This window comes from Saccostrea echinata, unplaced genomic scaffold (genome assembly GCF_033153115.1).
Source record: "Saccostrea echinata isolate AGI-Se365-2 ecotype Australia unplaced genomic scaffold, CSIRO_AGI_Sech_v1 ptg000030l, whole genome shotgun sequence".
In the NCBI taxonomy this organism is placed as follows: Eukaryota; Metazoa; Mollusca; class Bivalvia; order Ostreida; family Ostreidae; genus Saccostrea; species Saccostrea echinata.
This window is the reverse complement of record NW_026889779.1, coordinates 34385627-34404418: the sequence shown is the minus strand read 5'-3', so window position 1 is coordinate 34404418 and position 18792 is coordinate 34385627. Positions and strand designations below refer to the sequence as shown.

The following is an 18792-nucleotide window of genomic DNA, read 5'->3' as shown; positions in this document are numbered from 1 at the left end:
TGTGAGTCCTTATTATGAGTTATTATAACGACCATAGAATTTGCGAAAAACTGACTTTAACTGGGGTTTTTGAAATCCCTGTAATATCAACTTACTTGCCATTACCTGTCCCGATTTAAATATTGATCGTACCCTGAGCATGCTCTTGCGTATCGAATCAGTTGGGAGACATAAACACCATATGCAGGTGTTGTTGGAATATTTTATTACATTAATAACTAGTAAGGGAAGTTGATGATGGAATAGCTGAAGTCATCCTGTTTGTCATACACAACTCTCATTTAATTACGTTGACAAGTATGTTAAAAAATAATTACGAGGGGCATTAAAAATGCACCAAAGCATAAAACACAAAAAGCAGTTTTTTTTAATTTAAAATTTTTATTTTTAGTTTCTCGGAGTATTTTCGTTAACATTAACACAAGTAGTCTTTTTACCCAAGACCAGAACGCCCCAGCGTAAACGTCTTTAGGGATGCTCAAAAGACACTGATGGATAACAGGGCAGATCTGTATTTCTTGCATCTTTCTGTAAGTGTTTTCTTGAGTTTCTGGAATAAAAAGAAGTCATAGGGACTGAAATCTGACGAAAAGGGGGTGACTTGGTTCTGTAATGTAATTTAAGGTAAAGATAATAAACAGTGATCAATCTCATACATCCAGTAAACAAAATGGATCATGAACAGAAAAAAAAACATGGACCCCTGGAAACACCAGAGGTGGGATCAGGTGCCTAGGAGGAGTAAGCATCCCCTGTAGATCGGTCACACCCGCCGTGAGGTCTATGCATTGATCAGGTAGATGTAGTACTCCATAGTTAAATTAAGTGTGAAAACAATGAACTAACAAACACTATAAATCATGTAAGAAAAATCGATAAATTTAGTATAAAAACAATGGCTTAGAATGTCTTACTCCGTAGTCAAATTTAGTATAAAAACTATGGCTTAGAATGTCTTACTCCGTAGTCAAATTTAGTATAAAAATAGTGGCTTAGAATGTCTTACTCCGTAGTCAAATTTAGTATAAAAACAGTGGCTTAGAATGTCTTACTCAGTAGTCAAATTTAGTATAAAAACTATGGCTTAGAATGTCTTACTCCGTAGTCAAATTTAGTATAAAAATAGTGGCTTAGAATGTCTTACTCCGTAGTCAAATTTAGTATAAAAATAGTGAAAATAGTATGAAATATGTCAGAAAAAATACAACCAACCATAGTTTTTATTATTATAAGGACCGTAGAATTTGCATAAAACTGACTTTAACTGGGTTTGTTGAAATCCCTGTAATATCGATCGTTTTCCCCCTTACATCTCTATGCTTGTGTCAGCCGCAGCTTTGTCAACTAACAGAAAAACTTTTAAAGTCACTTACAGAAGATCAGCTTAAATTTCCTTAATATATTTTTAACATAAAAGCTTATATTGTTATCTTTCCTTGGGTTTAGGTTTCTGTATTACTGGAGCTCTCGGGTCAAAGACAGATTCTGTATAACATTTTTTTGAGCTATGGTTCCTTTTGGCGCTTTCAGGACGCTTCCTCTCAGAAGCTGCATTTCATTATCAATCTTCCTCTAAGACTCAAAATAGCACACCCAGATTTCCTTACCAGTTAAAACTTTATCAATACCTTCTTTGACCTAATGTTTATTTTTTAAATTCCTTGACAATTTTAAAGCATGTTAGCTATGTTATGCCCGAATTTCAGTAATTGTTTCCTTTTGTTTTGTGGACCCCTTTGGTTTTGCCTCGCAGTAGAATTTCCGCTGCTGTGTGCCAGGACCTCATATGACACTTTATCCTGGTCAATAGGTTAATTCACCACAGACCTCTTTAATATTTAAGTGACTATTTCGGCAAGGAGAGATATTATTTTCTACCCAGAAATGATACAAACTATATGAAAACCACCAGTTAAAAACAATTTTTATCATGGTAAGATTATTTTACTTTGAAATAATTTAATAGCTATTTTGTGTTCATTTTTTGTTGATTTTGATGGTCTTTCATCCTTCATTTTTAGACATTATTGAATTATGACCTTTGAAAAACTAAATCTTAAGGAAAATTTTTGCAAGGTATGTTTATTTAACACAGAAATACCTCAGTGTATATTAAGCAATGTAGGCCTAAATGTTTTCTGATTTGACTTACTTTTTTGAGGTATTGATTAAAGTTAAAGGTAATTTTTTTTTATTGATAAGTTGACTATAAATTTTATATAAATACTCTAACAGAATTTTCAAATGACTGTGTAAATTATGCTTTGCACTGAAATAGAAAGAAATGGTTTTGCTTGAAAGCGTGATAAATGGTAACAGGAGCATTTTTTTTATCAATGGCAAATAAGGGAGGGTCATGCACACTAAACATTGACTGATTAAAAATAGAGGACAGTAGAAGAGTGAGCATCCCCTGTCGACCGTTAGGACTGCCATGTGCCCCTTGTCATGACCGGGTAAACGGAAAAATCCGTATACAATTCAGTATGAAAATAATGATCTAACAATTTGTATGAAATACGTCAATCAACATCCGACGTATCGATAGATTGTATTTGCAAACAAGGTCATTGTATGGACCACAGAATTTGTGAAAGTTGACTTTATTAAACTGAGCGAGAATGTTGATATTCGTTTATCATCAGTATCTGTCAGTAGCCTGCCTTAAGAACACTAGTAATATTTGAAAGTCTTAAAGAAACGAAACTCCTCAATAACAGTAATTACACGTTACATGGCCTGGTTTGTGAGTTTTCTGGTATAGGACTGAGCTTACATGTATATATAGGTCCATGGCTTTGTTGGCTAAGTTTAATATTATCTAATAACCTCTTTTATCCTTTATCAACTATTATTGCTATCATTGAAAATAAAACAATCTGAGCTAAGAGAATTTTTTTATACTTTGAAAACTAAGAAAGTAGAAAAAAGATTATTTCTTGTTAACATATTAAAGTATTCACATTTGAGTGATTCTTATCAATTTCTCAAACCAAATTTGCTGATCTGTTTACTACTGGTTTTTAAACCCTCAATCATTATTGATCTTTTAAAGCAGAAATTATACAAACATCATGAAATAAAAACGTTTGAGATGTATACATAGGTGAATGAAATACACGTTAAACATTACATCTGTCTTTTTTCCATAGCATTTATATCGATGTTCATGTATCAATGAAATGTAAAGATCCAGTAAAATATGGTTTTCAAACATGTGTCAAGTACATATCTTTGTAAAAAACAAGATGTGTTTGTGAAACACTGATGCCCCCATATAGCAACTCATAACAAAGGTTAAACTTTCTCAAATGCAAATCAAATATGTTGGTACCCAAAGTAAGGTCTTGTCTCGAGGAATATACCAGTGAAATATGAAAACCCTAGCAGCAACCATTGAATAGATATGGAAAAGGATGAAGTTTTTCAAAAGTAAGTCAAACATCAAGGTCAAGTTCAAATGGTCAAAATTAATGGTTACCAAGGAAAGGCCTTCTCACAAGAAATACACATATTAAATATGAAAGCAATAGCACCAACCGTTCAAAAGTTATGGTCAAGCTTAAAGTCTTTCAAAAGTAGATCAAATTCCAAGGTCAATGGGCCAAAGTTGTTGGTATCCAAAGTAAGGTCCCGTCATAAGGGTACATATGTGAAGTATGTAGGCTTAGCACCAATTATTAAAAAGTAATGGCCAAGGTTAAAGTTTTTTCAAAAGTTAGGCCAAGCTCAAAGGTCAAAGGATCAAAGTTGCTGGTTTCTAAAGTAAGGTTTTGCCACAAGAATTACATATGTGAAGTATGAAAGCCCTAGCACTAACCGTTCAAAAGTTATCGCCAAGGTTAAAGTTTTGCAAAATAGGTCAAACTCTATGGTCAAGGTCAAAGTTGGTGGTATCCAAAGAAAGGCCTTGGCACAAGGATTACATATGTGAAGTATGAAAGCCCTAGCACTAACCATTCAAAAGTTATGACCAAGGTTAAGGTTTTTTCAAAAGTAGGTCAAACTTCAAGGTCAAGGTCAAAGGGTCAAAGTTGTTGGTATCCGAAGGAAGGTCTTGTCACAAGGTATACACGTGTGAAGTTTGAAAGCCCTATCGCCAACTATTATGGCCAAGGTTAAAGTCTGAAAAGATTTAGCAAAAGTGGGTCAAACTCCAAGGTCAAGGACAAAAGATCAAATTTTATGACACCCAAAGAAAGGTCTTGTCACAAGGAATACACATGTGAAATATGAAAGCCATAGCTCCAACCAATCAAAAGTTACGGGCAAGGTTAAAGTTTTTGCGGACAAACAGACAGACAGACAGACGCACGGAAGGACAGGGCAAAAACTATATGCCCCCGAATCTTCGATTACAGGGGCATAATAAAAATTGCTTACCCTTTCAATTAGGTTTCCAATAATGTATTCTGTGAGATCTACAAGCCAGTCAAAAAATATACATTTAAAAGAAAATAAGTCACATGGTAACACACTGTTGCATGTGGACTCTCTCACTGTATATTTTTCTTATCTAAACTTCAGATCTAGTCTGACATGCCAGAAGTTGGCCAATCTATGAAAGGGAAGACCTGAATAATTTGTCAAAATGGATCAAGTGTTTTTAGAAATATATTAAAGAACCGTATTAGAAAGTTAAAAGGCAATAAGCGAACCATCTATCCTTCCGTTTTCACTAAATCGGGGGTGATAAAAGAATTAGAAAAACTACATATGGTTCTAGCAGACAAGACTTGTAACAATGTCGTCTTTGTTTGTAAGGCTCATTATTATTAATGAATGTATTTTAGAAGGTCTTGGTTCTAATCCTACGTCTGGAAATCCAGCTTATACTCACAGTTCACTTTCTAAGGATGAAATTCTTCAAAATCGCATTTCAGTGTTTAATACTTTAACGTTCCAGTCAACCAAGGTAAGATTTATCTACCCTACCTATACTGGGTTCTTAAGCTGCATAAAAATCCTTACAAAGATACATTGCCTGGTCTAGCAAATGCTATACCAAACTCCTATCTTTTCTCCGTACAAAAATGTTAACTGCTGTAAAGGAGAAACTTCAGACGTACTGTGCTAATTCTAGAAGTGGTATAAATTAGTTAAAGATTCTCAAAACTATAAAGAACTTTTAGAAAAATTTAAATCACCAATTTTTTATACGGTAAATAATATCAAAACGTACAGTTTTCTACACTTTATACAACCATTCCTCAAGATAAACATAAAAACTAGGCTTTTTGATATCATAGACAACTGCTTCTTCAATAAAAATGGAAGTCGGAAATTTTCCTATCTTGCGATTAGTCATCAACAAACTTACTTTGTTAAAAATCACTCTGATTCTACACATAAGTACTTTGAAGTTGATATTAAAAGAATGCCGGAGTTCCTCATTGACAACATTTATGTACTCTTCGTAGACCAAGTCTTCCAGCAAACTGTTTATCTTCCGATGGGCACTAATTGTGCTCTTTTATAAGCGAATTTGTCGGGTTTTTTTGTATTCCTACGAAACAAGATTTATTCTAAAAACTTCTACATGATTAAACGAAAATACTTGCTGTGGCCTTCAACTCGACTTTCAGATATATTGACGACGTTTTTTCAATTGATAAAAGCTATTTCCTTTCATATGTCTGCCATATCTGTTTCATATTTGGATGTTGTACTGATTATTTACGATAAGGGCCAACTAACAACTAAATTGTATGACAAAGGATATGAATTCAGCTTTTCCATCATCACTTTCCTTATTTATCGAGTGATATTCCAGTATCACCTGTACATGTATATGGTGTTTACGTCTCTGACCTCATTCAGTTCTCAAGAGCATGCTCCAATACGATCAATTTTTAAACTGAGACAGGCTACTGACAGTTCAGTTGATGTTATAGGGTTTTTAACAACCACGTTTAAAATCAGCATTTCGTAAGTTCTATACAGGTAACAGTGTGTAAGTTCTATGGTCGTTATAATGACCTTGTTAACAAATATAACTTATCGCTGGGTCTTTTTTGTCTGACGTGTTTCATACCAATTTTAGGCCCGTTGTTTTTATACTAAATTTGACATCGGAATATTCCGTCTACCTTTTCAATACATGAGCTCACTGCGGGTGTGACCGGTCAACAGGGATGCTAACCCCTCCAAGGCATCTGATCCTCTCTGGAATTTCTGGAGGACAGTGTTTTAAGCTCTTTTCGTTTCTTTTTTTTTTTTTTTTTTTTTTTTTTTTTAGATCAATCACTGTTTGTTATTTTATCTTTTTCATTTCTATTTAGCTTTATATTTACATATCCAATGGGAGATTCGTGAGCTTTTAGCATTGTATTTTGTCCTGCTCTTTTTAAATTAAAAGTGGGGAAAAAGAAATTATGAAGAGCAGTTACTGTAATTATACTAACATTCTAAACAACAGAAATTGTAAACAGGGTAACAAACCTCTGAAAAATCAGAGGTGGCATCAGGTGTAATGTAGTAGTAAACATTCCCTGTAGACCGGTCACACCCGCCGTGTGCATTTTGTCATGATTTGGTGACCGGAAAAAATCCGTCGTCAATACAATATGTAAGTAATGGCTTTATAATTTGTATTTAAAAATGTCAGTCAGCATTCGATCTGACGACAGGTCATTGTATCGACGAAACATTTGCAAAAGGATGACCTTAAAGAGATTGTTGATATCCTTGTAATATCAACTTAATTTTCAATTCTAGCCTGCCTCGAATTAGATATTGTTTGTACACAGAACACACTCTAGCAAATCGAATCAGCTTGGGGAATTGGACCCCATATGCTGATGGTAAAAGTATAAAAGTCTTATTAAACAATACAATCCTTCACAGGATTTGATCACTTGACCGACCCACTTCAATTCCCATTGAAGTTTTTAAACTTGTTATTTATTTCTTAATTAAGCAGACCATAAGTTAAGAACTGACAGTGGTTCATACAGCGCACAAGTTTGTGTTCTGCCACAGAAAAAGAGATTCTCCATTCGTTGTCTTCATGGTTCCCAAGTTTGTGTCCTATTGGTACAAAATGACAACCATTTCTAACTATGTCGTGAACAACATTCAGATTTGGCCATGAGCTCACGAGACATCTGTCTTTCCACAAATAGGCAGAGGGAGGCCAAACATCAGTACGGAAACAATGAGCATCATCATATTCCTCCCCTGTAACCATAGTCCCACTACTGCAAGGTCCATGTAGGGTAGAGTTAGGATGTATTACAGAACACATCACCTCTCTGTATAAAGAACTAGAAATATAATGTTTACCATTCATTATGACACATGCGTACAAAACTTTTATGCATGATCTAAGTTCTGCTAGCTGTAGTAGAGTAAATCCTGGTGAGCTATCAGAACGATCACAGATAATAATTGCTTGTCTTTTATAAAACTGAATTGAGATAAGTCCCATATTGCTCGATGGTTATTTGGGCAATACATTCCATCCGTGTCTGAATCCCTAAATCTGAATCCTTCTCTGACTCCCACTCATAATCTCACTGATTTCATAACTTTCTCTAACTCGATTCCTGAGTATCTCTGCTATGTCCATCGCATCTCTTCTCATTTCCGCCTGTTTTGAGGTCCCAATTTTACGACACAATCCCAGAAACACCGCCTCTGATTTTTGCTGCATTGCAGACGCACTGACAGGAAATGATAGCATCTATTAAGCGAAGACATAAAGATGTATATGGTTATTAAGTAGTAGATACTAATTCTTTGTCAAATGTTCAGATTCAGATAAAATTCGAAAGAATTTTTTAAAATATAACGAAAAGAATGTCATGTTCTTTAAAACTTACCATAATTATGGTGTTTTAGACAAGACCTGAACAATATCCCTGCAGACTGTGTCCTCGTTTAAGAGTGAATGTTATCTAGAGACAAACATAGGTAAAGATAAAGCCCTATCATTCATCTACTATTACGATCTTCTTTAAGTCAAACAGGGTAAAAGTACATATGAAATATATGGAGATAACGAACATTATTCAAGCTCAAAAGTCCATTAATCAATACAAAATAGGAGCAGTACAAACACGGACCTCCAAAACATCAGAGGTGGGATCAGGTGCCATGGAGGAGTGAGCATCCCCTGCCTACCGGTCACACCCGCCGTGTGCTCCTTGTCATGATTGGGAAAAAAAACCGAAAAATCCGTCGACAATTCGTTGAGTAAATAATGGCTTAACAATTAGTATGAAAAACGTCAGTCAACATTTGACTCAATGATAAATTGTATTTGCTGACAAGGTCATTGTATCGACCATAGAACTTACGAAATGATGACTTTAAACGAGACTGTTGATATTCTTGTTTCATCAACTTGTTTGTCAATAATTTACCTCGTTTTAGAAATTGTACATACGTAGAGCATGCTCTTGCGTATCGAATCAACTAAGAGTTATAAACCCCGTATGCAGGTGATGAAGGTATATTGCTGCATAAGTAAGGGAAGTTGACGATTGAAAAGCTTGGTTGTTAGATTACCATTAACGTCTTTTTCAAGTAAAATATCCAAATATGAAACAGATGTGTCAGACTCTGTGGTATCTTTTATCTCAAGCTCACCAGGATATATCGTATCGACATAAGAATGGAAATAACCATTGTAAATTGACAGTACACCGTCGATATATCTAAGTGTCGAGTTGAAGGCTACAGCAAGTGATTTTTTTCTTTTCACGTATAAGATTTTGGACAAATTCTGCTTCATATGAATACAAAAAAGGTCTGCTAATAACGGGACGCAATTGGTACCCATAGAAATTCCAATAGATTGTTGGAAGACCTGGTCTCCAAAAACCACATAGATACTGTCAATCAGAAACTCAAGCATCTTTTTAATGTCAACTTCAGGGTATTTGTGTGTACAATCAGAATGTTTTTTAACAAAATAATTTTGCAAATGACCAATAAAAAGGTAAGTAAATTTAAGAGTTCCATTTTTATTGAAAAAGCAGCTGTCAATGATATCAAAAATCCTGGCTTTAATTTATCGTGGGGAATGGATGTGTATAAAGTTGAAAAGTCGTAAGTTTTTGAGCTGTTGATTTTGGTAAATTCTTGTGATTTCAAATTTTCCTAAAGTTCCTTGGAATTTTTAAGTATCCACATCTGATTAACACCACTCGAATATATTATTGCGCAGTACTCTTGAAGTTTCTCCTTCACTACTGCTAATATCTTAGTGAGAAGTAAAGAAAGAGGCTTGGTTGAACATTTACTGGAACCCGCTATGTATCTTTGTTTGTAAGGATTTTTATGAAGTTTCGGAATCCAATATAGATATTGTAATTCAAATTCATTTTGGTTGTTTGGAATATTAAAAATATTCAAAACTGACATATGATTTTGAAGAATTTCTTCCTTAGAAAGGAAACTATGAGTATAAATTGATTACCACTTGTAGAATTAAATCCAAGTTCCTCTAAAATACATTTAATATAATGGGCCTTACAAACAAAGACAATGTTGTTACCTGCTTTGTCAGCAGGGACCAGTACGTACTGATCATGTAATCTATCTAATTCTTTTTTCACTTCTGGATTATTGAATACTGAAGGATAGATGGTTCTCATATTGCCCCTCAATCTTTTAATGCGCGATTTTAACATACCTCTGATACATTTAATCCATTCTGACAAAGTGTCAAGGTCTTCTTTTTCATGTCTGGCCCATCGTTTTGCGTAATCCCCTACAGAATCCATAATATTTATGAAATTCCGACGCCAGTTGAAGGATCGGGGTTCCCTATATTTAGGACCTTTTAAAATTTAATGATCTAAGGTCCTCATTATTAACTATATTTACGTCAGCACTAATAACGTGTTCAGCAGGACTATAGTTATAGGGTGAAGAAGAACATGAACATGATGGACGATTATGTTTCGGATATTCGATATCCAGGCCCTGTAAAGTTTTCTTGTAATTAAAAAGTTTTGAAGCAATAGTCGATGTATATTTGTAGGAAATACAAGGCGTAGTCTTTAACTTGAAATATGGTGGAATACAAGACTGGACCCTTTTGTGATTAAGAATATTACTTATATTAACCGCGTCAATTCCTTTGTTGGCATATTGAAGTTTAAGGAGAAAACGGATTGTTTTAGCTGCAGTTTCTTCAGTAAAACGTGGGGGTTTAAAAAGCCTATGATTTGAAATATCCATAATCACAGATCCAAGCCTATATTCTGGTGTCGAGAAATCAAAAAATGGACTTTCCTTGACCTTTTCAAGAAGACTATTTAAAAGTTTCAAATATTAATTTTTTTGTTACATAGATTTTAGGAATGTGTATTAGTTTTGTTTGAGTTATTGATGTGTAAATTACACATATTGAAAACTTGGGGTGTTCCAACAAGCAAAAATTTTGGATACATTAACATGGACGTAATAGGCGTAATTTCGGACGATGCTGTTACAAAAGGGAGAGGAAGGAGCAACCGACCTGTCAACAAAATTTATACTTAATTAATAGTCATGGATAATGTTCGAAAAAAAGACTGGCACTTGAAGTCTTTTCCAAATATGACTCTTGGACAAAAGCGTTACTTACAGCACATCCTTTTCGGACCTTTTTGTCACTTATCAGATGTAAACTAAAATGATTCCTATCTAAAATCAGTCAATTTATTAGCTCTCTGTTTTCGATGCGATATCCAGAAATATTCCACATCGACAGTATTGTAAGTACATATCACTGAAAATTATTTCAAACCATCCAAGTCATGGGGATTAAGTTGATCCTCCAAAAGAGTGCCGGGAACCCTTCAGTCAGATCCTGCTAGGCACCTGATTCCACCTCTGGAAGTTCCAGGGGTCCGTGATTTATGCCCTGTTCGCTGATTTGTATTGATTGCAGTTTTTTTTTTCTTAGATCAATCACTCATTATCTTCACCTATTTCAGATATAACAAATAAAGAAATACATTTTTTAAAAAAAGTAAACATTAATAGGAAAAAAAATCAGATTCAATGTTGATTGAGGAGCAATGTGTATTAAGTAATTTATAAATATATTGAGAAAATATACGTATCGAAAATTCCATTTGTGATATTTTCACACCAAATGATATTATTTTCCCATTCTTTTACATAGAGTTAATATTGATCACACCGTAGAAGATACAACAGAGTCTGGCACATCTTTTCATATTTGGATATTTTATTAGAAAAGACGTTAATTTTTTGTTTTTATTTTTATTTATTTATTTTTTTTTTATTGAACTTTCAAATATATTTAAAATAAAGGTACAGACTTATATGTAGATATATCTACAAAACAGAGTCAAATAAGAAAACATTAATTAAAACAATATAAAAAATCAGAGGAAACGTTCATTGAGAGAGAGAAAGAGAGAGTGATAGAGAGATGAGAGATAGGCAGACTTTAATCTTTCCTAATAGGATACATATTAATACAGTGAAAGAAAAATAGTAATAAAAAAAGAGTAATAATATTAAAATAATAAAAATACCATTTTATGCCCTAAAGCATGCTAAGTTTCATTTAAGCTCGCTATTGAAAAAGAGAAAGAAAAAAGAAAAAAGGGGAGGGGGTAAAGAAACCTACAACAGTGCCGTTTTGAGGGATTCAGATAACATGCATATTAAAGTGATTACCAAAGAAAAATTCAATAAATTAAATAATAACAATCCATTTCTGCCAGAAAATGTTATAGTCATTTAGTTTTATTTATCTTCTTTTAGTGTGTAATTTAGAGCTTTGAAATAGAAATTAAGTAAATTTAGAAAATCTTGGATAGATGGATAGGTATTCTGACAACGAACTTTGTAAATATAATGTTTTATTAATATCAAAATAGTGTTGAAATATTCTGAGATTTCTTTATCATTTTCTTCACCAAAAATAAATGATTTAGCATTTAACTTCAACTCAATACCTTTTGATTGACAAAGCTAATAATTTTTTTTTTCAAGAATTGCTGAACAAATGGGCAGTCCCAGATTAAATGATAAATTGATACCTCCTCTTTTCACAAAAAGTACAAAACTTGGTGTCAGCCCATTTTATACATGAGACTATTAGTAGTTAGAATATGATAATTAAGGTGTAATGTCCCTCTGATAAGAGAGATAACTTTCCATGGAAATTATTCTGAGCCATATATCAATATACCATTATCATCTGCATGTGGAGTTTATGAGACCCAGTTGATTCGAAACTTAAGAGCATGCTTTACGTACAAACACTTTCTAAAATGGGCAAGCTATTGACAAATAAATTGATGAAACAAGAACATCCAGATTCTCATTCAAAATTGACATTTCGCAAATTCTATGGTCGATACAATGACCTTGTCAGCAGATAAAATCTATCATTAAGTCGAATGTTGACTAACGTTTTCTATACAAATTTTAGGCCATTATTTTCACACTGAATTGTCTACGGATGTGATGTGGTCAATGAACAATTGAACAAACATTATTTAACTCTTTAACAATATCACAGGCACCTGACGTGTGGATAGTGTGTGTTTAACACCCCCTCCCCCATTTTTTTTTTTTTTAAAATATCGTTATGGCAATTTTTAATTCTTATTAAAATAAAAAACTGAATTTGCAGACCGATTTATGAATGTGATTGACAGGGAAATCAGATAATTTAGAGAAATTAACGGTCTAAATTTATTTCATTTAAACAAGCTATCCACACGTTAGGTGCCTGTGAACATCTCTGTGCAACATACGCATTTGATGTTACTTTTTGTATAAATTTAGGTAAAAAGGTTTTTGAATTATAAATACGTCATATACCAGTGGAGTTTGAAATAAAATTTTATTTTCAGAAAATTTTCCAAATATTCGACTATCGTTCGAATAATGCAATCGAATAATCGACTTAAGAAAATAAATATATTATTGTTATCGACATTATTTTCACACTGAATTGTCTACTGATTTTTCCGTTTATCCGATCATTAAAGGGACACAAGGCCCTGATGCGGATGCTCACTCCTCTGATCTCTATTGCACCATGTTTTCAGAGATCCGTGTTTGCTCTGCCCATAATTTGTATTGTTTAATTGGATTTTTCTGTATGATTACTGATCGCTATCTTTTCCTTTCTTGTTTGCTGAGAAAGAGACGCATTAAGTTTACGATAAAAAAAAAACAACAACACTTTTTCGTAATTTTCACAAAATAATTTTGTGAATTACCAATCACAAGATATGAAAATTTCCGAGTTTCATTGAAGAAGCAGTTGTCTATGTTGTCAAAAAGTCTAGTCATTACTTATTGTTAGGGATGCTTGTTTGAAGCGTAGAAAATTCATACGTTTTAATGCTTTTTATTTTTAAAAAAATGTGATTTTAAATTTTATAAGAGTTCTCGAGAATCCACATATGATTTAAGTCTTGGATATGCTATAGGACAGTAAGTCTGAAGTTTCTCCTTCACAGCAATTAATGTTTTGTGAGCAGTAAAGATAGGGGCTTCGTGGAACACGTACTCGATCCTTCAATGTTTCTTTGTAAGGATTTTTAAGAAGCTTTGGAATCCAGTATAGGTACAGTACATAAATTTTCCCATTTCTCACTTTATTGGTTAGTTTTGTTGGTTGGCTTAATGCTTGCTTTCTGACAAACATATTTGGCGGAGTAGAAAGTAATGTCCTGATTGACTAAATGGATGGTCAATCTGAGCTCAAAGGGTTAAACCTTGTGTAGCTATCTACTTGTACGGAACAAAGCATCTTATTTTTAACAAGACTGAAAATCTAACGAAAAATCAAGTATAATAGCGTTAACATATTTGTACCCATCATCCTAAATGGTTAATAAATGAATACATAATTTACCTAATACATTATAGTTTACTATGGTTTCATCTTTTATATGGAAACCAATTTTTGTCGTTGCCGTGGATGAGCCAGACCATGGAATTAGTTCATCAAGAAATTACAAATTTCATTAATCTTCACTAGGCATATCATATTAAAATGCAGTAATTATTCAAGATACATATAATTTGTGTGTTTTATATATGTAATTATCAATAAAATTCTGACATTGACATTTGAACTTGTTAAGTGTGGAGCGTTGAAAAATACTTCTAACTAGACTTGCTGAAATATCTTTTTTTTTGAGATTTTTCCTTCGCTTTTTTATATTTTTAAATGTAGCTGAAATATCACAGACAGTGAGAAGAGGAGAGTTTAATACAAAATTAACACAGTATTCAATATATAGACAGTTTTAGATAAAAACAATATGTGTTCTTTCTTTAACGCCATACTTCAAGTTTAATGCAGTATTTGAAATGAAATGTGAAGATAAAAAACGTTAATCATGAAATTCTAAATTCAAAAACTTAGAGAAGGTTAAACAGCAATAAAATGTAAAATGCCATCATTTGTTAGCTTAAATAAGAAGGGAGAAAAGCTGGTTTGCATATTATTACGATACAGATTGAGTTATCTCACTTCTTGGCTTTTCATCATGAAATAAAGAAGGCATAATGTTGCAAAATGAAAGGTCAATCTAATCGCAAATAGATTTATGCACTGTATGTGTTGCATTTTGTTTGCAAAAATAGTGAACAAAATCAAAATTTTTCAAGAGCATTATGAAAATGTAAACAAAATGCTCTCTGTATAAAAATACTTTCCCGGCCAAACCAAAAAGAAAAAAAAAAAGAAAAAAAAGAAAATAATAACAACAACAACAACCCCCAAAATTATATATATATATATATATATATATATATATATATATATATATATATATATATATATATATATATATATATATATATATATATATATATATATATATAAAAGATCAATCAACACATACATATTCTGCAATTAAGCTTCCATAATGTAAATCTGAAAATAATGTCAACACAATAACATAGTTAAATCTTCAATTTTCAGACACCTACAACTTGAAAGATGAAACGCCTGTCTTTTTATTTAATTAAGTAAGTTTTAACGACACTTCAGGCTTCAGGGTATGAAATATAATGTATTTGACGTTTTAATTATGAAATATATGGAGATAACGAACAACATTCAAGCTTAAAGGTCCACTAAACAATACAAATTTTGGAACAGAGCAAACGCAGACCTCTAAAACATCAGTCGTGGGATCAGGTGCCATGGAGGAGTGAGCATCCCCTGCCGACCGGTTACAACCCCGCCGTGTGCTCCTTGTCATGAAAGGGAAATAAAATAAAAAACCCGTCGACAAAATCAGTGTGTAAATAAATGCCTAACAGTTAGTATGAAAATTATTATATAGCATTTTCCGGGCATCATAAAGCATTTTAACCTTTACATATATGAAAGGGTTTTAAGGTAATTAAACTGAATAATGTATTGGAATATATAAGTTACCATTATTACCATACGTTTTTGAATAACATGCGTCTCAATTTAATTTGATCATTTAAGTTTTTTCCTAATATTTTACTAAATTGAACCTTTATTTTCTTGTTTAAAGTGTTGAAAAGGCGTATGTTTTGATGCTATTGATTTTAGTATAATTTTATTATTTCAAATTTTCTTAAAGTTCCTGGGAGTTTTTAAGTATCCATAACTGATTTACACCATTTCTCAAATATATTGTTGTACATCACTCCTGAAGTTTCTCCTTCACTGCTGTAAATATTTTTCGTGAGGCATACAGAGTAAAGAGGTTTGATAAAAAAAAATACTAGAACCACCAATGTATCTTTGTTTATAAAGATTTTTATGAAGTTTGGGAATCCAGTATATGTATGGTAATTCAGATTAATTTGGTTGTTGGAAATGTTAACAATATTTTAAATTGATTTGATCCTCTAAAGTTCCATTACGGAATACACTAGTATTCCAGGGTCATATATGATAAATATTAAAATGTCCAATTTGTACTCATAAAACCATTACCACCATTCTATTATGTTTTCACACACTAGCGAAAAATTTTGCTCCAATTTATCTGCAGCAATCAGCTTTGCATGTACTCAAACAGGTGTTCCTGGAAATTTTGATTCTTGTTTACTAAAACGTAGTGACGTTTTAACGTTATCAGAAGTATGAAAGAAAACTATTTTGTTTAAAGTAAATTTTAACATGAAGACAATAATACAAAATAACATAGTTTTCTGGATCCAGGATAGTTAGATGTTAGACTGTTAAGTATATAAAAAATCTCTACTTGATATGGATAATTAAGAAAATGTCCCTTTACGAAAAATCACGTAGTTGAGCCAATATTGACTTAAAGGTTGAATCAGAGTTCATATCCCTAAATAAAAATGAATAAATCATTAATTGTAGGCAAGCTTTAATGGACATAAGGTTGAGGAATAAACTAATATAGTTTAATTGATATCAAACATAAAAAAAACCTGTCAAAGAGTAAAATCTTTACGAGAATTATTTGCTAACTGTCGTGTAGTTTTACCAGGTTTCGTTTTCGCGATGTTATAATTTTTATCTTGCAAAGTGATCGACGCCCCATTGGTTCTCAATGAAATCATCTTTAATCAGTCACGCAAATGACGGGGTTTTTTGTGTGGGGTTCAACAATTCTTGTTTAACAAAATTTTAATACACAAATTTGTTTTTACTTGAATGTGAACCAAATGTTTTGACATTTAAAATGTAGCATAGCAGAGTAATTATAACAGTCTTCGTTTGAGGGAAGCGCTACAGATATTAGTGCAATTTACATTTGGGGAATTCTACAGGTATAAGTAAAGCCTACGTTTTTCTTTACCGGGTGGGGGTGGGGGGTGGGGGTATTAAAATAGTCTACGTTGAAGAGGTTCTACATTTTTTATAACATTCTACTTTTGGAAAGGGGTTTCATTAATAACTGTATTATTATTGTTATTACAAGGACTGGGTATCTCTTAAGTAAAAAAAAAAGAATAATAAACATCTATAGTGGATACATCTTAGGTCAACGCTACAGAGTAAGCTCAATTTAACTCAGGTAAAATCACGACGAGTGAAATGTTGTGAATTAACTTAATTAAGATTTGACTGTGACATCATATCATTTTACAATAATCATGTAGTAAAGTTAACCACAGTAAGATTTGTAAGAATTACAGTGCAGATATATGATGTGGATTAAAAAGTGTGGATCGAGTTAATCTGAGTTAAGCTGATCGTTAACTTAGCCCTGTGAAGAACTGTCCTTTTTTTCACCTGAACCACTGCGCCTGGGACCTTAAACATGTGTACAAGTTACCCAGGTTTTTTTTTCTTGATTGTTCATTAGATTTTTCACCATGGGACAATTCACACTGGTAAAGTTAATAAAGATCAACTGAACAAATCTTAACTTAACCCAAAATTAATCATATCTATGCTACAATTTTTATTGTGGGTTAGCTTGTCATATGATTATGACGTCACAGTAAGTTCTGTTTTAAGTAAAACCACAGCTAGTATGGTTGTACATAAAGGTATAAATTAACCCATTTTTACTCGAGTTATCCCGGTTGAAGGATGGACAAGCCAAAAGAGTTAGATTTTATTTTGTTTTACATTAATGGAAATATTCACATTATAAGTTGTAATAGACATGATACATTTGATACCTGATAGTCCCAAATACACATACGAGCTTAAGGGAGGGCTCTTTACTTTATGTATAAATTCTGATTTATTCGATACTGTTCTTTAATATTCTATTATTACATATATGCTTGACAGAAATTAACCTTCAAATGTTTTTAAAAGAAAAATAACATCCAAATTAAGTATAAAACTAGTGTTTGAGTTACGAGTCTAGATAGGATGTAAAGGTGGCTCCTGAAATATTCATCAGTAGTTTCAGTGTCATTGCAATGTAAATTCAACATTACAATTTCAAGAGCTTCTCTAACAAGATTTAAAATTTTTATTCAATGTTTATTTACTATAAATACTGAATATGTTTACTAATATGATTACCCATAATAGATTATAATCGGAAAATACATCGACAAGCGTAAAACCAAATCAGATAAGTTTCATAAATTGTTTTTATTTTAATACCATTTTTGTAATAAAACGTACAAAGATAGCTGTAGTTGACATTTATTTGACAAAATAACTTTCGCACAAAAAGATCGTATTTTAAATAAAAGTGATCAAACCCCGAACAAACATATACGTGCATAAATATTCAATAGATTTATTCTAATCAAATTTAGACAATTGTCTTCACATACACGTTGAACGGATAGAAAGAATTCTCACGTGACGTCATTTTTAAATCGTTTATACCAGCTTGTAATCGCTTTGGCTGAACTAATATGTTTGTCAGAAATCCATTCCTCGAATATAAAGTAAGTAAAGATATAGCTCCCATGGCGAAGTGATAAACACAGATTTTCTTCCGTGAATGAATGAACAAGGTACGCTCGGATTTTCTTCCACAAATAAAGATTTACACCATACCCAACCTTGCCATGAATACACGAAAGCAAACATTGATACAGAATTCATTTGATAAACCGTAGACCTATACACTCACTGCAGAACAAACAACATAAGAAAAAGGAAAAGTCCTGTATACAGAGTCTACAAATGATTAAACAGTGGAAGTTTTATTCAGGGTATTAAAGAAATCCTTCTTAGAGCATCCGTAGAGGCTTATAAAAGAATACTAGTAAGATAACCAACTTAATAGACCTCACTAATGTAGACCTCAATCAACGGCAAATAGTCTAATATCTTACTATAATGATGAAATAAAGACCCCCAATCGAGAACAGATTTCCCTCCTATGTCAAATCTCAAGACTGTAGAAAGAGATATAA

The 18792-nt window shown here is 32.6% G+C and overlaps 1 protein-coding gene across 1 annotated transcript in view; it reads right to left on the bottom strand.

Moving 5' to 3' along the window:
- Positions 1-18792, bottom strand: part of LOC133197760 (N-terminal EF-hand calcium-binding protein 1-like) — a 252915-nt gene that overhangs the window by 140383 nt on the left and 93740 nt on the right. The window lies entirely within an intron of this gene.